Consider the following 22,474-nt stretch of genomic DNA (forward strand, 5'->3'; position numbering starts at 1 on the left):
GAGGGAAATTGGGTGGGGATGCTCTTAACTGAACTCGCCCTCCCTGTCCCTGAGTTCCCTTCAGTTAATTTAAATGCATGCCACTTTAATGATGTTCTACACTCAGGAGATAAAGCCTTCAGTCTTCTAACTCTTATCACTCTCTTGTCCAGTGTGCCCTGTGGAGGTTTAGAACTGGTGGGCTATTTATTTCCAGCCAGTGCTGTGCAGGCTCGTACCATCCCCCCATGTTACTCTCTCCCATCCCAATAAATCACGAATCAAGGTCTTATCCAGTCATTAACAATTCTTTTGCCTGCTTTACTTTGGATTTAATTTTCTCTGTGCGCTATTTTGTTAAGTTCACCTGTTCTGCACTGGTAGAATTTCTGGCTGTAGATATTTCTAGTGCAGTGGCCGACCGGTTAGAGTTAACGGATTGACAATTGGGTTCCAATTCTTACTAAAAATAATGCACCGAGAAAATGAAAGCAGACTGTGACTGCGTCTCATTGCTCTCTTTCCCTGTGGTTGTTCAAGGACCCTGTCGTTCATGCGTGCCCAATTCATTTTCAACATAAATCTATCGCCCCATAACTCAAGCATCCCCACCTGCCCAACTTCAAGGCACAAAGTCCAATTTGCACCTCCATCTGCGATTTCAACATTACCTTTAAAATCTATTAAAGGAGCTTTCAGCTCCAATGAAACATTCTACTAATTGCTCTAACAGAAAGCAAGAAATATCACTCACAACTATTCTATTTTCCATTACCCTTTTACAGTTACACAGAAATATCTTCAAATTATTGAACTTTGCAGCCTTGAATTTCCTCCCAGAAATTAGCATCAAAACACTATAGCCAGGGGCAGTGAAGTGGGGGGGGGGGGGGGGGGGGGGGGGGGGAGGGTGGGGGGAGGGGTGGCGATTTGAGTGATGTGTCTGGTTACGTAGGTCATTTCCTCTTTCATCTGCTCATTAGAGGAACATGAGGTTAGAAATTGGTATTTGTTATGCCTGTTTTATCATATTACAAAGTATTATCATAGAACGGTTAAGCACAGAAGGAGGCCATTTGACCCGTTGTGTCCATGCAGCTCTCTGCAAGAGCAATTTAGCTAGTCCCAATCCCCAGCCTCTTTCCCATTCTCTTCAGATAATTATCCAACTATTTTTTGAAAGCCACGATTGAATCTGCCTCCATTACACTCTCAAATAGACATTGCAGAGCCTAACCATTATAAAGTTTTCCCTCATGTTGCCTATGGCTCTTCTGCCATTCTCATTAAATTGGTGTCCGCTGGTTCTTCTATTCCCCTAGTTCTGGTCTCCCCTTGCAAGTGGAAACATCTTCTCTATGTCTACCCTATCAAACTGGTTCATAATATTACAAAAAAGGATATGGAGGCACTGCAGAAGGTGTCACAAAATGATACTGGAACTGAGAGTTTACAGCAATTAGGAGAGGGCTCTTTTCTCTAGAAAAGACTGAGAGTCGACCTGATTGAGCTCTTGATCGTTATGAAGGGGTTTGATAGGTTAGACATAGATAAAATGTTTCCATTTGTGGGGGAGTCTAAAACTTGGGGCCACAAATATAAAATAGTCAATAATAAATCCAATAGGGAATTCAGGAGAAACTATTTGACCCAGACAGTGGTTAGACTTGTTGCCACGGGGAATTGTTGAGGCAAATAGCATAGAGGCATTTAAGGGGAAACTAGATAAGCACATGTGGGAGAAAAGAATAGAGGGTTAAGGTGATAGGTTGAGATGACAAAATATGGGCAGAGACTCTATGAAGCATAAACACCAGGATAGACCAACTGGGCCAAATGCCTATTTCTGTGCTATAAATACTATGTAAAATATTTCATCCAACTCACTGCGGTCAGTTCCTCAGTTTTGCTTTAAATATCACAGTGAACTAAATGAAAATCTGCATCTGCTGACTGTAGATGTTCAGAATGAAGTGAGTTTGGACATTCTTAATCATGTTCCTCGAACTCCCAGTACAAAACTATCCCTAATTATCCAGAACAAAGCAGCCCGCTTGATTGTCACCCCATCCACCAGTTTAAACATTCACACCCTCCACCGCCGATGCACAGTGGCAGCAGTGTGTACCATCTACAAGAAGCACTGCAGCAACTTGTCAAGGTTCCTTCAACAGCACCTTCCAAACCCGTGACCTCTACCACCTAGAAGGACAAGGGCAGCAGGTGCATGGGAACACCACCACCTGCAAGTTCCCCTCCAAGTCACACAACATCCTGATTTGGAACTATATCGCTGTTCCTTCACTGTCTCTGTATCAAAATCCTGGAACTTCCACAGAGCACTGTGGGAGTGAATACACCACGTGGAAAGCAGCAGTTCAAGAAGCAAGCCCACCAAAGGCAATTTTGTATATCGGGCAATAAATATCGGCCTTGCCAGCCCACATCCCGAGAGTCAGTTCTTAAAATGATAATATTTCTGTACCAGAATTAGCCACCTCAGTCAAAGTGGCCACATACTGTGAGAAATGATAAAGCATCATACTCATACAGAAGGGAGCACCCTTCTGAGGTCAGGGGCGACACTCATGGTTGAATGAGTGAGTGCAGAGAGAGTTTCACTCCCTGATTAGGAATTGCTGTATGTGGGAGTGATTGATGCTGACACTGGGTAACTGAACTGAAAAGTGCTTCAATGCCCATTGCCAACACCCTGAGTAGCGGAGCAGGCTTGAGGGGCTGTATTGCCCACTCAAGCTCCCACTTCTTATGTTCTACATCTCTGGACTGGAATGTTGTCAAAGGAACAGTGGGAAGTGTCACGTTTCTTCACTCAGTCCCACCCTCAAAATCAGGAAGGAATCAGTTATGAAAGCTAATATTCATACCGTGTCTGGAATTGCAGTTTAATTTGGCTGAACAAGCTCTACTTGAGATTGTGACCAATCAGTCCTGTGAGTGAAATTGGCCGTCACTCAGTCACTCAACTGAACCAACAAGAGGTGAAGCTAGTTTTTCACTATAATCAACTCGCTACAGATTTCACATTGCAAATGAAGTTATTGGGCAAAAAAAAAATCCCCCTTATATTTAAAAACTGAACCTCACCCAACTCTTTTTGCTGCAAACATCACAATCTCCTACTTGCTTCATAGAATCATACAGCACAGAAAGAGGACATTCAGCCCATCGTGCCTGTGCTGGCTCTTTGAACTGTCCAATTAATCCCAAACCCCCCTCTCTTTCCCCACAGTCCTGCAAATTTTTCACCTTCAAGTACTTATCCAATTTCCTTTTGAAAGTTACTATTGAATCTGCTTCCACTGCCATTTCAGGCAATGCAATCCAGATCATAACACCTCGGTGTAAAACAAAAATTATCCTTATTGCCTCTCTGTTTCTTTTGTCAATTATCTTAAATCTGTGTCCTCTGATTACCAACTGCCACTACAAACAGTTTCCCCTTATTTACTCTATCAAAACCTCTCATAATTTTGAACATCCCTCTTAAACTTCTTTTTCTGCTGTAAGGAGAATAATCCAGCCACTCTAGTCTTTCCACTTAACTGGTGGGAAATATTTACTGAACGGTGATGTCTTCAGGCAAATGCCATTTTTATATTAGCTTTGCTTCTGGGGTATGGCAAGGCCAGTGGCAGAGCTAAGGTTTGACCAACTTGGTTGGCAGGTGGTGGGTGTGGGTGTTGAACTCGAGATTTATCCTGCTTGGGAGGAAGGAGGCGGAGCTGGGAACTGGGGAGGTGACGATGTACCGAGACTGAAGATCGAGAAGTGGACCCTACAGATTTGCAGGACAATCCTGAAAGATGCTGGGTGACAGAGGCTCCTGAGATTGAACTGGAGGCAGGTCCTCCAAAGCTGACCTCAGAAAGATTGACTGCCCCCCCCCCCCCCCACCCCCAAACCCATTGGCCCCATCACTGGGCATGAAAGTGCCTACTGCCCAGCCCTTGTTGCCTGAGGGCATTAAGAGTCAAGCATACAATATGGGACTTAAGGCACATGTAGGCCAGACCAGTTAGTGGCAGTAGGCTCACTTCCCTGAAGGACATTAATGAACCAGATGTGATCTTGTCATGATCTGGCAGCATTTAATGTTAATTTCCGGGTACCAGCTCACCAATTATTTTTCATAACTGGCCATGGTAGGATTGGAACATACAACCTTTGGATTGCTTGTCCAGTACCCTAGGCTACAGTACCCCATTGGCTCTTCCCAATATTCTGCAGGGTTGCCTTTCCTGTCTGTACTTTGTGCTCTGGTGTCTTTAGACATAGACGATGGCTTGTTATTGGGTGCATCAATGCCTTGCTATTAATTCAGGCTATAGACTGGCACAAGGTAAACTCTCTGAACAGCAGAAATGCAAGTCTCAACCATCAAGGTCTAAGGCACAAATCTGACCGACACTCAGAAAAGAGCAGTTTTGAAATCAGATTCCTTACTGCTAATGACTTCCCTCTTTAATAGCTGTACTTAGACACTTATATGGATACATATCCAGATGGATACAGATAAACATACAAACTTATATGGACTATAGATCAGCCATAATCTAATTGAATGGTGGAGCAGGCTTGAGGGGCTGAATGGCCCCCTACTGTTCCTATATCAGAAGCTACTCTCTGTTTCTCAGTGAGGTTTTCTACAGCTGTGGAAACAGGTTTGAGGAAGTAATTGCCCAAACAGAAGGGACAGAAACGAAATGGAGGACATGGAAAACGATGGCGGGATGCAAGAGAATTGTAGCATGGTGCATGAGCAATGGCAATATGAATGGTGACTAATGGAGTGCATGAGCAATAGCATGCTGCATGGTGGAATGCATGGAAAACAGTGGCGGGATGCATGGAAAATGGAATAGCACATGGAAAATTACAAGATGCATGGAAAATAGTGGCGGGATGCATGGAAAATGGCATAGCGCATGGGAAGTGACAAAATTCGTGGGAAATAGTGGTGGGGTGCATGGCCAGGCCTCTTGTGCTTCTATGCATGGAGCATCTACAATAAGCATGAAATGCAAGTTCATCAAAATGAACATGACCATAATTCAAGACTGTGCGCAGACAACTGTAAAACATGGTTTCACTAAAACCATTCCATTCACCTACCCTTTCAACAGAACAAGCAGTTATACTCGAAGCAGCAGCTTTGGTTTAATGGACTTAATCAGCTTCATTCACTGGACATAAGTGAAGTGCCCAGGGGCTTTGCTCAAATGATGAGCTGGCCCCTGTGTTGACTAATTTAGCATATACTGTACTAGCAAAGAATCCTACTGTAAATATCTTTCAGTGAAAGGATTCTTTTTTTGGGGTCCCTTGTACTTGGATCCACTCTGTGATGGTGATACAGGCACTGGGGTTTGACTTCAACCCATTGATCAATCTTTGATCTCCGTCCATACTGTGCCCAATCAATCCATCAGACAACCAGTGACTCAGTCAAAATGAGAATTGCTTTCTTTCTAAGGTGCTAGTCTTTGCACATGGAGAACCTCACTGAGAACACATTGAATGCTGTGCCATATGGTCAATGGCCCTTAATCAAAAAGTTGCTGGCATGCTCACACTTAACTTTAAGAAACATGGTCACATTCTAATAGAGGTCTTTAAAATTATGAAGAGGTTTGATTGGGTAAATGCAGAGAAGATGTTTCCACTTGTGGGGGAGTCCAAAACTAGAGGTTATAAATATAAGATAGTCACTTATAAATCCAGTAGGGAATTCAGGAGAAGCTTCTATAATCAGAGAGTGATGAGAACGTGGAACTCACTATCACAGGAAGTTGTTGAAGAGAGAAGCAGATATGCCTTTGATGGGAAGTTAGATAAACATATGAGTGAGAAAGGGATAGAAAGATAAGTTTATAGGATGAGATGAAGTAAGGTGGGAGGAGGCTCATGTGGAGCAATAACACTGGTATGGGTTGAATAGCCTGTTTCTGTGCTGTAAATGATGTGCAATTCTATGTAATATTCAACATTCAAATGGCCAGATTAAACTTGGACTCACAAAAAAATAAGAATGCAAAGCAAGAGACAACAGATAAGTCTGATCCTGAACAATTGGTTCACAATACCTCTCCTATACAGGGTTATTGTGCAAACGTTCTACTAAATGCATTTTTTCCACATTGAATGAAAACCCTTCAAGGATATTATTCAGGATTCCTCAGCGTTGGGGGCAACTCCAATTGAAACATCTCCCAGTGCAATTATCCTATTGTAGAACAATGTTTTCCAACGTGGATTGCTCGATTGCATCACTTGTTGATAAATACCATAGGAAAGTGATCATAATAACCTCCCAAAAATAGTGACCACCTCCTTCCCAATGAAATGAACAAAGAACTGAGATGTTACAATGTCTTGATGTACTTTCATCTGTGCAATGAGAAAGGAGCACTGACACCACCTTTTAAAAAATTCTTTCAGGGGATGTTGGCATTTGTTGCCCATCCCAAATTGTCCTTGACAACTGAGTGACCTGCTAGGTCATTTCACAGGGCAGTTAAGAGTCAACCACATTGCTGTGGGTCTGCAGTCACACGTAGGCCAGACCAGGTAAGGATGGCAGATTTCCTTCCCTAAAGAACATTAGTGAACCAGATGGGTTTTTACAACAATCGATGATAGCTTCATGGCACCATTACTGAGACTAACTTTCCATTCCAGATTTAATTAATTAATTAATGTTAAGTCCCCACCAGTTGCCATTTGAACCCATGTCCCCAGGGCATTAGCTTTGATATCTAAACAGTTAGTTCAGTGACATTTCCACTACACCACCATCTCACACACAATGAAAATAGTCTTGCTATTAGGTGGCAAGTTATCATTCAGCTTAATAAAGAAAGCCCTTTGTGACAAATGATTTGTCTTTTTTCCTGCAGTGAACTGGCAGGGACTGGATAACAGAATGGAAATTGCAAAAATTAGGGTGTGATGGGTGTGGGGTTTGTGCAATCTACACAACTCAGGGGGAGCAGCTCCTGTGAGATCCCCTATAAGGAGCTAAATTTAACTCTAAGTCAGACCTGGGGGAAAAAAAGATTTATGTTTGAAAAAAATTATCCCAATGATCCAAGCTTTTAGCTAAAGGAACACAGGAGCTAAGTTTAGTTTCTTCTGTAAGTTCGTCTCTCCCAACAGTGAAATGTATTAGAGGTTTTTGTGTAGGAAGGTTTATTAGAATAGAACAATTCTAGAATTGCATATAGATAAATCAAACTGCCGTTTCCTCAGTATTGATAAGTTTGACTTTTGAGACTTGTCGTGCATTAACATTCACATCACAATCCACCTCTGACCTAATTCCCTCGTTGAACGGCTCAGAACATATCAAACACAGAGAGATCTTGATGTCAAAGTCAATGTTTTCCCCTGACATATGATGGTAGAACTCTGCGTAGATCTGATCAATCCTCTAGGTATGTATCAGTCTACCGCAGTCCTACCACATCACTCAAGAATCGAATTTGATACAAAGTGATGGATGGTAATTGCACAGTTTGATGTAAATGTTAAAACTGCTAAAGAAACGTTTTTCCAGATAAATGCTTTGGTGTGAAGTTTTTATTTAGTTCAGAAGCCTGTTGCCTAAAGGCCTTTTACACCTATTTGTAAAACTGGAAAATGATGTGTTGACCCAATCTGAATATTTTACAAAATAAATGGAATGATTAAATTTTGCGGCAGTGTTAGATTTACTATTCTCACTTTTTATTGAGAGGCTTGAAGCTCGATATTGCATGATACTTTGGTTAATTACTGTGAGGAGTTAAAACCTCATTCCAGGTCGACAGTCAAGGGTGATATTGGACGAATGCTGCGCTGTCAGATGGGCAGTACTGAGGGAGTGCTGCACTGTCGGAGGGGCAGTACTGAGGGAGTGCTGCACTGCCGAGGGGCAGTACTGAGGAAGTGCTGCGCTGTCAGATGGGCAGTACTGAGGGAGTGCTGCACTGTCGGAGGGGCAGTACTGAGGGAGTGCTGCACTGTTGGTGGGGCAGTACTGAGGAAGTGCTGCACTGTCGGAGGGGCAGTACTGAGGAAGCGCTGCACTGTTGGAGGGGCAGTACTGAGGAAGTGCTGCACTGTCGGAGGGTCAGTACTGAGGGAGTGCTGCACTGCCGAGGGGCAGTACTGAGGAAGTGCTGCGCTGTCAGATGGGCAGTACTGAGGAAGCGCTGCACTGTTGGAGGGGCAGTACTGAGGAAGTGCTGCACTGTCGGAGGGTCAGTACTGAGGGAGTGCTGCACTGCCGGAGGGGCAGTACTGAGGAAGTGCTGCACTGTCGGAGGGGCAGTACTGAGGGAGTGCTGCGCTGTCGGAGGGTCAGTACTGAGGGAGTGCTGCACTGTCAGAGGGACAGTTGCTGCAGTGCATCTTGTAGATGGTAGATACTGCTGTCACTGTGCGCTGTTAGTGGAGGGATTGAATGTTTAAGGCAATGTAATTCTAATTGGCCAGAGTACCTGGTGGCCAGGGAGAGCAAAAATCTTCTCAGACACATCTCCAAACCACTCTCCAGTGATCCACTTGGGGGACAAAGCATGTTTACAGAAAACAGCTGAGGACAAGAATGACTAAGGACCCTGGTGACACTCACGGTCAAGGTTCAGAAAGAACACTTGGGTGCGGCTTGGAATCTGTGGATCTGTTTCCCAGAATGTGTATTGAGAGGAGAGAAAGTAGAAATAAAAACCACAGAGCGTCTCACACAAAGGGATGGAGAAAAGCACCAAGGATGTTGTCACGCAACAAGTGCACCTCCTGCTGGTTAATTACAAGCTAGATAGCTTTAAACACACCTGTAGATTTTACTGCCCAGAGAATACCTTGATGTCAACATTCCTACTCTGATATTCCTCTACCCATACACAGGCACACACACAGACACCTAGATACATACACACATACCCAGACATACACAGGCTCACATGCACCCAGGCACATACTCAGACACACACACACCCAGACACGACACACACACACACACACACACACGCACACGCACACGCACGCACACACACAGACACCTAGATACATACACACATACCCAGACATACACAGGCTCACATGCACCCAGGCACATACTCAGACACACACACACCCAGACACGACACACACACACCCAGACACGACACACACACACACACACGCACACGCACACGCACACGCACACACACAGACACCTAGATACATACACACATACCCAGACATACACAGGCTCACATGCACCCAGGCACATTCCCAGACACACACACACACACACATCCAGACACACACACACACACACACCCAGACACACACACACACCCAGACACATACACTCAGATGCACACACACACACAAGCATACACACATACATACAGACACACAAATACATACAGTCGCAAGCACATATACACACACACAGATATACATACAGACACAACAACACACACAAAGAGTCTTGTTCAGGTGTAGACCGTCTGGCTTGAAGATGTCCTACCTTCCCCAGAACTGGTCCCAATGCCCCAGAAATCTGAAGCCCTCCCTCCTGCACCATCTCTCCAGCCACGCATTCATCTGGTGTATTCTTCTATTTCTATACTCACTCGCATGTGGCCTAGGGAGTAATCCAGAGATTAGAACGTTTGTGGTCCTGCTTGCTAATCTCGTTCCTAACTCCCTAACTCAGCCTGTAGGACCTCATCCCTCTTTCTTCCTATATCGTTGGTACCAATGTGGACCATGACCTCTGGCTGTGCACCCTCGCCCTCCAGAATGCCCTGTAGCCGCTCGGTGATATCCATGACCCTTGCACCAGGAAGGCAACATACCATCCTGGAATCACACCTGTGACCACAGAAACGCCTGTCTGTTCCCCTAACCCTATAGAATCCCCTACTACTATTGCTCTCTTGTCTTTTCTCCTCCCTCCCTGCACAGCTGAGCCACCCATGGTGCTCTGGTCATGACTCTCGCTGTACTCTCCAGAGGAACCCTCTCTCCCATCGGTACTCTGAACTGAATACCGGTTAGAAAGTGGGATGCCCTCTGGGGTCTCCTGCACTACCTGCCTTGACCTTCATGTCTGTCTGGCAGACACCCAGTCCCTCTCTGCCTGTGCTCTCTTAAGCTTTGGGGTGACCACCTCCTAAAACGTGCTATCCACGTAGTTCTCTGCCTCGCGGATGCGCCACAGTGACTCCAGCCACCGCTCGAGTTCCGAAACCCGGAGCTCAAGCTTCTGCAGCCGGTGACACTTCCTGCAGATGTGTTTGGCACAGGAGGCACATTCCCTTTGGCCGAGCTGCCCTGCCATTCCTTAGCTTTACAAAAAAATTATTGCTAATGTAATAGGTGGAATAACTTACCAGTTACTGGCCAATCAGCTTCTTCCCCTGTACCGTGGAGACTGAAAAGGCCGAAAAGAAAAGAAAGACTGCAAAGAGCATCTCTTTCCCCGAGTCAGTGAAATCCCTCACACACAACTCACAGCCTCACTCCGTCCAAACAGTACTGTTCTAATTAGTAATTCCTAATAAATTACGCTAACTAAAACCTTAGTAGTACTAACCTTACCACTTGCAAGGTGGCTATTTGAAGGTTTTTTTAAGAAAAGATTTTTTTCTCTGATTTTTTAAGCTATTTATAGGTAATAACAGCTGTTACTTACCAACCAATCACCTTACAGATTTCCTTTGATGTTACTGTTAGTTTTTTTTTCTCTTTTTAAACCCAGCGCGCACCGACACAGCCACAGGGGGAGAGAGAGACCGCCAACTGTCGCTCCTCTCCTCAGGTAGGGGTAGGCCTCAAGCCCTGCTCTTTATTTATAGCTCCGGTCCCGTTTCAACACAGGTCTGCCGCCGACAGCTACCCTGCTCCTCAGGTCACTAGACTTCTTGCGTTGAAGTATCTACCATTTAACACTGTCAAACTCCCTTGTCTATTTTCTAGCCTTTGCTTCTTCTGCCTTCCAAACACACCTACTAACTTTCTGCCTTTCATTTCCAACATTTCTTCTCTTACGTCTGAATCTACTCTTTGGCTCCATTCCTCCTGCCAAGCTAGTTTAAACCCACCCCAACAACACTAGCAAAAACCCCTCCCTGATCCTGTTGTGGTGTAACCCGTCCGGCTTGTACAGGTCCCACCTCCCCCAGGGGCAGTTCCAATCCCTCAGGAATCTAAAGCCCTCCCTCCTGCACTATCTCTCCTGTCACATATTTATCAGCTCAATCTTCCTATTTCTGTACTCACTAGCATGTGGCACCAGGAGTAATCCAGAGATTACTACCTTTGATGTCCTGCTTTTCAATCTCTCTCCTAGCTTCCTAAAGTCTGTCTTCAGGACCTCATTACTCTTTCTGCCTATGCCATTGGTGTCGACATGGACCATAACCTTTGGCTGTTCACCCTCCCCCCCCCCCCACCCCTCAGAATGTCCTGTAGCCATTCAGTGACATCCTTGACCCTGGCATGAGGGAGTCAACAAACCACCCTGTAGTAATGTCTTTGGCTGCAGTAATGCCTATCTGTTTCTCTCACTATCAAATCCCTTGTCACTATTGCTCTTCCACTCTTCTTCCTCCCTGGCCTGTGCAGCTGACCCATCCATGGTGCCATGGGCCTGGTTCTGCCTGCACTCCCCAGAGGAACAATCAGCCCCACCAGTATTCAGAACTGAATACCGGTTGGAGAGTGCGATGCACTCATGGGATCCTTGTCCTGCCTGCCTGGTCCTCCTTGTCCTTCTGGTGGTCATCCATGACCTCTCTGACTGCACATATTTAAGCTGCAGGGTGACCATCTCCAGAAACGTGCTGTCCATGAAGCGCTCAGCCTCGTGGATGCCTTGTGGCAACTCCAGCCTCCACCTAAGCTCTGAAACCCTGAGCTTGAGTGCTCCAACTGGAGAGACTTCCTACACATGTGGTCATCCAGGGCATGAGTAGTTTCCAGGATTTCCCACATGACACAGGATGTGCATTCTACAAGGCTGAGGTGCCCTGCCATGCCTTTACTTTCTAGATTATTATCTAGAAACACTTACCATCAATTCACCAGGTCTTGCTGCCTCCTGCTCCCACATTCAGACCACTCCTTGTTTTATAAAAGACAAGAACAGCACCTCTTCGATCACTCGCCAAATCCTCTGAGTTAGATACTCTGCCAAAGAATACTCTGATGATCTGGAATCTGTGCAAACGCCATTTGGGTAAATGAGAAGATGGGTAAGAAATAGATTAAGAGAGATTGGGAGATGACCGGAAGCTTCTTTTGCATCAGAAAAAACGGTATAAAATCAGCCATTCTAATAATTTCAAAAAGACAGAGCCAGAGACAGACCAGAGACAGACCACAGACAGACCAGGGACAGACCAGAGACAGACCAGAGACAGACCACAGACAGACCACAGACAGACCAGGGACAGACCAGAGACAAACCACAGACAGACCAGGGACAGACCACAGACAGACCAGGGACAGACCAGAGACAGACCAGAGACAGACCACAGACAGACCAGGGACAGACCACAGACAGACCAGGGACAGACCAGAGACAGACCACAGACAGACCAGGGACAGACCAGAGACAGACCAGAGACAGACCAGAGACAAACCACAGACAGACCAGGGACAGACCAGAGACAGACCAGGGACAGACCAGAGACAGACCAGAGACAGACCAGAGACAGGCCACAGACAGACCAGGGACAGACCACAGACAGACCACAGACAGACCAGAGACAGACCACAGACAGACCAGGGACAGACCACAGACAGACCAGGGACAGACCAGAGACAGACCAGAGACAGACCAGAGACAGACCAGGGACAGACCACAAACAGACCAGGGACAGACCAGAGACAGACCAGAGACAGACCAGAGACAGACCAGGGACAGACCAGGGACAGACCAGAGACGGGCCAGAGACAGACCAGAGACAGACCAGAGACAGACCAGGGACAGACCAGAGACAGACCAGAGACAGACCAGGGACAGACCAGGGACAGACCAGAGACAGACCAGAGACGGGCCAGAGACAGACCAGGGACAGACCAGAGACAGACCAGGGACAGACCAGAGACAGACCAGGGACAGACCAGAGACGGGCCAGAGACAGACCAGGGACAGACCAGAGACGGGCCAGAGACAGACCAGAGACAGACCAGAGACGGGCCAGAGACAGACTAGAGACAGTCGAGAGACAGTCAAGAGACATTTCAGAGACAGTCGAGAGATAGGCCAGAGACAGGCCAGAGATAGACGAGGGTCAGACCAGGGACAGACCAGAGACAGTCCAGAGACAATCCAGAGACAGACCAGAGACAGTCCAGGGATGGGCCAGAGACAGATTAGAGACGGGCCTGAGACAGACCAGAGAAGTCCAGGGACAGTCCAGAGACAGTCCAAGGACAATCCTGGGACTGTCCAGGGATGGTCCAGAGACAGAGCAGCTGAACACCATAGATGTTGATGGATTAATCTCTTGGTGCTTGAAGCTGAAGAACTGGCCATTCTGAGTTTGAATTGTACCACTGACTTAAAAGTTGTATGGATCTTTACTGTACAACTTGTATTTAATGTTAAAGGAATTATTTATTAGAAAAGTAATAAATCTTGGTTGATTCTCACCTCTGATTATCCTAAAGAGTAAAGAGATTTATGGCAAACACCCAACACAGGTTTGGTTTACTGCTGTTGAATTGCCTGCCAAATCTCAATGTCTGAGGAACACGTGGCTACTTAGGGTTAGTCCTGGTCAGTCTCTGAGATCTGTCGCTTAGTGAAAGTTAGCTCCTAGAGGAAGAAGAGTAGAGAGATATTCTCAGGAGAATAAATGCGGAATTGTAACATTACCAAGGCTGAAGATTCAAAATCCATCAGTTTTTATATGGTTACAGCCATGTTACAGGATCACACCAGTAGATGGTGTCAGTGCAATATAGCTTTATACAGAAATATAAATTAAAGGAAAGCAATGACACCTATGGAGGGGTCCCAGTCTTCAGTTACAAACATACAAGGAAAGGAAAGGTTAAAGGCATAAAAAAGGCAAGGACATTTTACTAAACAGAAAATTATCTTAACTACTAGCTAATGTGAATTTCAGTTAAAACTAGGGTCTTTTTAAAATATCAAAAAAAGTCCAAAAATGGAGATCACTGACTGGAAATGCTGAGTAGGGGAAGGGGTTGTTGAGAATACCTCTTTTCTTACAAATTCTTCTTCTTCTGGGACTCTCTGATATAAATGGAGGCAGCTTAATTGTTAAAGTCACCTTCTTTTAGATGGAGAGGAAACTGGTAGAAATCAGACTTTCTTGCTGTTTTTGCAGCTTGTCTTCTTGATTTTTCTTGCTGAATTTTTCAAAGTGTGGCTTCTTTTTAATTTTTCTTGTTGAAAAGACCTTAGAGAAAAGTCAATACAGCTTGAAGGCAATTCTGCTTCTTGCAGGGAGGTCTTAGGGTGAAGTGTGCAGCCGCAGGCAGCTGGGCTAAATCTGAACCAAAGGCAGCTGTGGAATGAGGACAGGCTGTACTCTCAAACTGTTACAGTTTCAAGTCCAGGCAGGTTGGATAGGGGTTTCCTGGGGTCCTAAAACTAGACCCTTTTCAAGTTCCTGTCCCACCTGACCTCTGTCCTCAATTTTGACAATCGGAACATAGAAGTAAAAACTTAAATTGGCGGTTGACATTAATACTCAAATGCACAAAAGACAATTTACAAGGGGTTCTCATCCTTTCATGTCAAATGTGATAATGACTGGATCATCTGTGTTTTTAGTAAGGTTCACAGAGTATCCTGAAGGGGAATAATCTGAATCAGTAAACTAACTTCTAACCAGACAGGTTCACATTGCTTCAGGCCATTATTGCTGACCGGCTGGGAACAGTAAACACATCACTGAGAATAAAGATTCCTTCTACATGGCTTCAGATAACAGGTCACTGTCCAATGGGTATGGTATTAGCTGGTAAAACTCCACCAGTTTAGAGGCTTAAATAAGTAGGAAGGTTTGAATAAACTTGGCCTATGTTCTCTTGAGTATAGGAGATTGAGGGGTGATCTAATCAGTTTTTAAGATGTTAAAAGGATTCAATAGGGTAGTTACAGAGGAACTATTTCCTCTGGTTGAGGAATCCAGAACAAGGGAACATATTCATAAAATTAGAGCCAGGCCATTTAGGAGTGATATCAGAAGCACTTTTTCACATAAAGGTTAGTGGAAATCTGGAACTCTTCCAAATGGCTTTAGGCACTGTGTCTGTTGTGTTATCGCCTTTATCAGCAATAATGTTGAGTTCAAAGGTAATTAAAGAGTGGGTTCTTTATTGTTAAGTAACAGGTTCACAAGGGGGCTCTATAATTCATGTGTGACAAGATGACTAAGACAACTCCAACTGAGCTATCACGTGTTGGTTGATGTCACTTCCTGTGATGATGTATAAAGTATTCAGACTGTTAAAGTGGTAGCACAACATCTCCCTTTCCTAAAATGGAAAGTCACAAAAGATAAACTATGTACATGATGAAAAATAACAGTTTTGAACAATGTTTACATATGCAATGACTTTCAAGTCCTTCAGTCAAGTGTCTCTATAACGTGCAGGTGGTCTGTTGACTTGACCTGATCTTGTCACTGTGTAGCTTTGTTGAGAACTAGTCTTGTCAACTTTTTTTCTCTCAGCCTGCCTGTGTTCTGACAGTCGTCTTGACAAGCTTGAGTATTACATTTATCACTTCTCTTCGCTACGTTCTGTGGGTTGGAATGTGAATATCTTCTCAAAGCAATAGGTTTGTCAGGCACAATGTTGTTAGCTAGTTCCCTTAGCTGACTTCAGTTTCTATTTATTACTATTCCATTAGCGGTGGTAACTTCATACGATCTTGGTTCAGTGCAGATTTTGGATGCCTCAGCGGGAAACCACATTCCCTCCTGTGGATGGATCACTCGACCTTTCTGTCCAATCTTAATGGTGGAAAAATCCACGCCTGCGTGTTTGCACAGCTTTCATCTTCTCTTGATACTCTATCAGTTTGTCCTGTATTGATGAAGATTTCATGAAGTGATAACTTGGTAGAGTCGTCTTGATTTGTCTTCCAAATATAATTGTGAATATAATTTCTGCAGGTGATGGTAATCCTGTGCCGATTGGTGTTGCCCTTAAGTTTAACATGGTTACATGTATATCTTGCTTTGTTTCTCGACACTTCACAATCAATGAATAGACTGTGCATCATTCTTTCAGTGAGGCTATTCGACCTGGGGAAATGTGGTGAAGATGTGACATGGTTCACTGTCCATTTCTTGCACATATCTTCAAATGGTTTGGTGGTATATTGTGGTCCATTGTCTGATATTATCTCCTCCAGAGGGCCAAATAGGCTGAATATTGCACTGATAGTGTTAGCAACTGATTGGCTTGCGCATCCCTCAAATGCTGGATTATGGGGAGCTTGGAGAAATAATTGGTTGCCAAAAGACAGTCATCACCTTTGATAGAGAAGAGATCAGTGGTGACCCATGTCCAAGGATGTGATAGAACTTCATGCGGGAGAAGTGGCTCTTTATGTTGGCTTGATTGATGCATTTTAAAAATTCGTTCGGGGGATGTGGGCATCGCTGACTAGGCCAACATTTATTGCCCATCCCTAATTGCCCTTGAGAAGGTGGTGGTGAGCTGCCTTCTTGAACAGCTGCAGTTCTTGGGGTGTAGGTATACCCACAGTGCTGTTAGGAAGGGAGTTCCAGGATTTTGACCCAGTGACAGTGAAGGAACGGAGATATAGTTCCAAGTCAGGATGGTCTGGGGCATGCATCACCTGAATGTACTGCTTGATGAATGTTATTGTTAATTCCTGGCCAGGAGACAGTTTCGTGTGCAAGTCTTCATGATTGCTCTACACCCATATGATCTGGGTGCAACTGTGAAAGAACGTCAAAGCGAAGTGATTGTGAAATTTATACCTGCCTTCCCTTGAAGATCAAGCCACTAGATCACGCCCACTGGAAATGTGGGGACTGTGGGAAGGGATTCAATTGCCCATCCAAGCTGGAAACTCATCAACGCACTCACTCTGGGGAGAGGCCGTTTATCTGCTCTGTGTGTGGGAAGGGATTCACTACTTCATCCGACCTGCTGACACACCAGCGAGTTCACAGCAGGGAGAGGCCATTCACCTGCTCTGTGTGTGGGAAGGGATTCACTCTGTCATCCTACCTGCAGAAACACCAGCGAGTTCACACAGGGGAGAGGCCACTTATCTGCTCCTTGTGCGGGAAGGGATTCACTCGGTCATCCCACCTGCTGAAACACCAGTGGGTTCACACTCAGGAGAGGCCGTTCACCTGCTCCGTGTGTGGGAAGGGATTCACTCTGTCATCCTACCTGCTGAAACACCAGCGAGTTCACACGGGGGAGAGGCCACTTATCTGCTCCTTGTGCGGGAAGGGATTCACTCGGTCATCCCACCTGCTGAAACACCAGTGGGTTCACACTCAGGAGAGGCCGTTCACCAGCTCCGTGTGCGGGAAGGGCTTTATTGACTCGTCCACCCTGCTGAAACACCAGCGAGTTCACACTGGGGAGAAGCCGTTCACCTGCTCAGAGTGTGGGAAGGGATTCACTCAGTCATCCTACCTGCTGACACACCAGCGAGTTCACAGCAGGGAGAGGCCATTCACCTGCTCAGAGTGTGGGAAGGGATTCACTCTGTCATCCTACCTGCTGACACACCAGCGAGTTCACACTGGGGGGAGGCCGTTCACCTGCTCAGAGTGTGGGAAGGGATTCACTGACTCATCCACCCTACTGAGACACCAGCGTGTTCACACTGGGGAGAGACCGTTCACCTGCTCAGAGTGTGGGAAGGGATTCACTGACTCATCCACCCTACTGAGACACCAGCGTGTTCACACTGGGGAGCAGCCGTTCACCTGCTCAGAGTGTGGGAAGGGGTTCACTGACTCATCCACCCTACTGAGACACCAGCGTGTTCACACTGGGGAGAGACCGTTCACCTGCTTAGAGTGTGGGAAGGGATTCAGTGACTCATCCACCCTACTGAGACATAAGCGAGTTCACACTGGGGACAGGCCGTTCACCTGCTCAGAGTGTGGGAAGGGATTCACTACTTCATCCACCCTGCTGAGACACCAGCGAGTTCACACTGAGGAGAGGCCGTTCTGATTGTGAGAAGAGCTTTAAAAGGAAAAGTGATTTACAGGCACACCAAGGCACTCACGCTGCGGAGAGGCCCTTCCCCTGCTCCGAGTGTGGGAAGAAATTCATTCAGTCATCCTATCTTCTGAAACACCAGCGAATTCACACTGAGGAGAGGCCGTTTAAATGTTCTGACTGTGACAAGAGCTTTAAAAGGAAAAGTCATCTACAGACACACCAACACACTCACACTGGGGAGAGGCCACTCACCTGCTCTGAGTGTGGGAAGGGATTCACTCAGTCATCCAACCTGCTGACACACCAGCGAGTTCACACTGGGGAGAGGCCGTTCACCTGCTCTGAGTGTGGGAGGGGATTTTCTCAGTCATCCCACTTGCTGACGCACCAGCGAGTTCACACTGGGGAGAGACCATTCAACTGCTCCGTGTGTGGGAAGGGATTTTCTCGGTTATCCACCTTGCTGAAACACCAGCGAGTTCACATATCACGGCAGGGGTTGAATTCTGCTGTTGGTGCTATTAATCACACCAAGAACTGAATCATGACTGGAAGCCTGTTTTCAGTGTGGTTCCACAGGGCTCAGTACCAGGTCCCTTGTTTTTTGTGGTATACATCAATGATATAGACTTAAATATAGGGAGTGTGATTAAAAAGTTTGCAGATGAGACAAAAAGTGGCCGTGTGGTTGACAGTGAGAAAGATAGCTGTCGACTGCAGGAAGATATCAATGGACTGGTCAGGTAGGCAGCTGGGTTAATTAAAGAAAGCCAGCATAGATTTCTTAAGGAAAAATCATGTTTAACTAACTTTCTGGAGTTTTTTTGAGGAGGTAACAGAGAGGGTTGATGAGTAGTGATTAATGGATGTTTTTCAGGCTGGAGTTCTACAGGGATCAGTGTTGGGACCCTTGCTTTTCCTGATATATATTAATGACCTAGAGCTGGGTGTACAGGGCACAATTTCAAAGTTTGTGGATGATACAAAACTTGGAAGCATTGAGAACGGTGAGGAGGATAGTGTAGAACTTCAAAAGTTCATAAGTTGGGCGGCGCAGTGGTGCAGTGGTTAGCACTGCAGCCTCACAGCTCCAGCGACCCAGGTTCAATTCTGGGTACTGCCTGTGCGGAGTTTGCAAGTTCTCCCTGTGTCTGCGTGGGTTTTCGCCGGGTGCTCTGGTTTCCTCCCACATCCAAAGACTTGCAGGTGATAGGCCATTGTAAATTGCCCCTAGTGTAGGGAGGTGATAGGGAATATGGGATTACTGTCGGGTTAGTATAAACGGGTGGTTGTTGGTCGGCACAGACTCGGTGGGCCGAAGGGCCTGTTTCAGTGCTGTATCTCTAAATAAATGAACCCCAAACTCATCTTGGTATGGCCAAAAGATTTTAAGTTTTTTAGGAACTTCTTGTATTGTGACAGGCCATCCTTTGACAATGAGTTGCCATTGCTCCATTAAAACTGGGTCTCTAGAGGTTTCTTCCTGTAGTTCCTCATACTTCCTTTTTCCGAACTGCATCAAATCTATCTGGTATACATCTTCCAGCTCTATGTCGACTTCATCAACCTGGATGTCTAATGGAACATCTTCATACTTCCTGGGATTGGGTAGTCTGATACAGGTGTCAGAGGTCACCATAAGATTTCCAGGATTATATCTGACCTTGCAGTCATATTCTTGCACTTTTATCAATAGCTATTTTAGACAGGGTGTTGCACTGGTGAGCGGTTTCTGTCATATCATAGCCAGTGGTTTATGATCCATCTCAACTACGAAATGCTTCCCAAAACGGTAAGTGTGAAACTTGGTGATTCCGAATACCAGAGCTAGCGTTTCCCTTTCTATGTTGGAATAACTTGCCTGTGTGGGCAAGAAGCTCTTTGATCCAAAAGCAATTGGATGAGTCTCTTGGAGTAAGCATGTTCCCAAACCTTTCATCGAAGGACCTACTTCAAGAACAGTATCCTTATCCAAGTCATAATACTGCTAAATTTGAGATGTAGGGGAGCTAGGAAATAAAGAGACCAAGGCATCTCCATAGGTCTTCCTTGTCCTGTGGACTTGGCATGGAATGGACATGGGGATAATGTGGGAAAATGGCATTGAGGTAGAAGATCAGCGAGTTGAATGGCAGAGCAGGCTCGAGGGGCCGAATGGCCTACTCGTGCTCCTATTTCCTATGTTCCAATATTGTCTACTTTGCCGGGATCAGGTTTTATGCCTGCATCCCCCTCCCTCTCCCCACCTCCTCCCACTCCCTTCTCCCCTTCCCTCTCACTCCCTCCCTCTCCACACCTCCCCCCTCCCTCTCACCTCCATCCCCCATCCCCCTCCCCTTCCCTCTCACCTACCTCCCCCTCCTCCTCTCTCACCCACTCCCCTTCCCTTCCCCCTCCCCTCCCCTCCCTCCCCTCCCTCTTCCCTTCCCCTCCTTCTCCCTCCCCCTCCTTCCCCCTCCCCCTCCTTCTCCCTTTCCCTCCCTTTCCCACTCTCTCTCACCCCTTATCCCACTCCATCGCCCTCCCTTCCTCCCTCTCCATCCCCCTTCCTATTCCTCTGTACCCTCAACCCACTGCCCTCTTCCTCTCCTCTCCCTCCCACTCCACCCCTCTCCCTCACCCTTTCCCTCCTGTCCCTCCCTCTTACTTCCCACTCCACCTCCCATCCCCATCCCCACTCTCTGTCCCTACCCCCCCATTTCCCCCTACCCTCTACCCTTTTCCCCTCGCTTACCCCCTCCCCTCTCACCCCTCCCCTCTCCCCCTCCCTTCCCCCTTCCCCCTCCCCCTCCCTTTCAACTTCCCCTCGCTCTCCCCTCCCTTCCAACCCCCTCACCTCTCCAACTCCTCCTCCCCTCTCCCTCGCCCCTCTCTCCCACCCTCTTCAACCCCATTGCCCACTCTACCTCCCTCCCCTTCTCCCCTCCCATGCCCCTCCTTCCCCTCCCTCTCGATGCCCCTACCTCTTCCTCCCTCCCTTCTCCCTTTACTGTCCCCTCTGTCCCCTCCACTCCTTCCTCCCCTCTCTCTCCCTCCCCTTCCCCCTCCTCCTTCCCCTCACCCCATTTCCCCCTCCCTCTCCTAACCCTCGCATTCACCCCTCCTCTCCCTCCCACCCTCCCCTCACTCTCTTCCCTCCCCCCACCTCCCTCTCCTTCCCCTCTCTCCCTCTCCTCCCCTCCTCCTCTCCGTCCCACCTCTGCCCCTCAATTCCCACTCCCCCTCCCTCCCCTCTCCTCCCACCCCTTCCCCTTCGCTCACACCCTCCCTTCCCCTCTCCCTTTCCTCTCCCTTCCCATTCTCCCTCCCCTCCATGTCCCGCACCTCTCCCTCCCTTCCATTTCCCCTCCCTCTCCTCACTCCCATTCACCCATCCCTCTCCTCACTCCCATTCACACTTCCCTCTCCCTCTCCTCTCCATCCCCCACTCCCCCTCCCTCCCCTCTTGGGATCGGATTTTATGCCTGCATCCCCCCCCGCTCTCCCCACCTCACCCCACTCCCTCTCTCCCCCGCCTTGTACTCCTTCCCTTTCACCTCCCTCACCCTCCCCCTCCCTCTTCCTTGCACTCCCTTTCCCACTCTCTCCCTCCACTTACCCGACTCCATCTCCTTCCCCTTCCACCACCCTCCCTCCCTCTTCCTCCCACCCTCCCCTCACTCTCCTCTCCCTCCCCATCGCCCCTCTCCTTCCTACCCCCACTCCCTCCCCATTCCTCCTCCCTTCCCACTCCCCCTCCCTTCCCTCCCCCTTCCCCTTCCCCTCCCCATCTCCCACACCTCCCCCTCCCCTCTCCCTAACCCCGCACCCTCCCCCTCTCTTCCCACTCCCCTCCCCACTCCCCCATTTCCCCCTCCCCCTCTTTCCATTCCCTCTCCCCCTCCCTCGCTCTCACCCCTTCCCCTCCCCCCTTTCCCCTCTTCCCCACTCCTCCCCTCCCCTCGCCGTCTCTCCCCTCTTCCCCTCTGCACTCCCTTCCCCCTCCACTCTCCCCCTACCCTCTCCCTTCCTCCTCCCCTCCCCTCTCCCTCTCCGTCTCTTCCAACTCCCCTCCTCCCCCTCCCTCCCTTTCCCACTCTTTCCCAACCCTTCCCCATTCCATCTTCCTCCCCTTCCCCCTTCCCTCTCCCCCTCCCATCTCCCTCCTTCCCATCCCCCTCCCTTCCCAAACCCCCTCCAATCCCCTTCTGCTCCCCCCTTGCCGCTTCCCCTTCCTTCTTCCCCCCTTCCTTTTCCAACTTCCTGCTCTCTCCCTTTCCCCCTTCCTCCACCCTTTCCCCCTCTC

The 22,474-nt window shown here is 47.4% G+C and overlaps 1 pseudogene; it reads left to right on the forward strand.

The window, feature by feature from the left end:
• The first annotated feature begins 12,221 nt into the window (after positions 1-12,221).
• LOC137378335 (zinc finger protein 271-like) lies at positions 12,222-18,730 on the forward strand (annotated as a pseudogene).
• The last annotated feature ends 3,744 nt before the right edge of the window (positions 18,731-22,474 follow it).

The sequence above is a fragment of the Heterodontus francisci genome, chromosome 16 (genome assembly GCF_036365525.1).
Source record: "Heterodontus francisci isolate sHetFra1 chromosome 16, sHetFra1.hap1, whole genome shotgun sequence".
NCBI lineage: Eukaryota > Metazoa > Chordata > Chondrichthyes > Heterodontiformes > Heterodontidae > Heterodontus > Heterodontus francisci.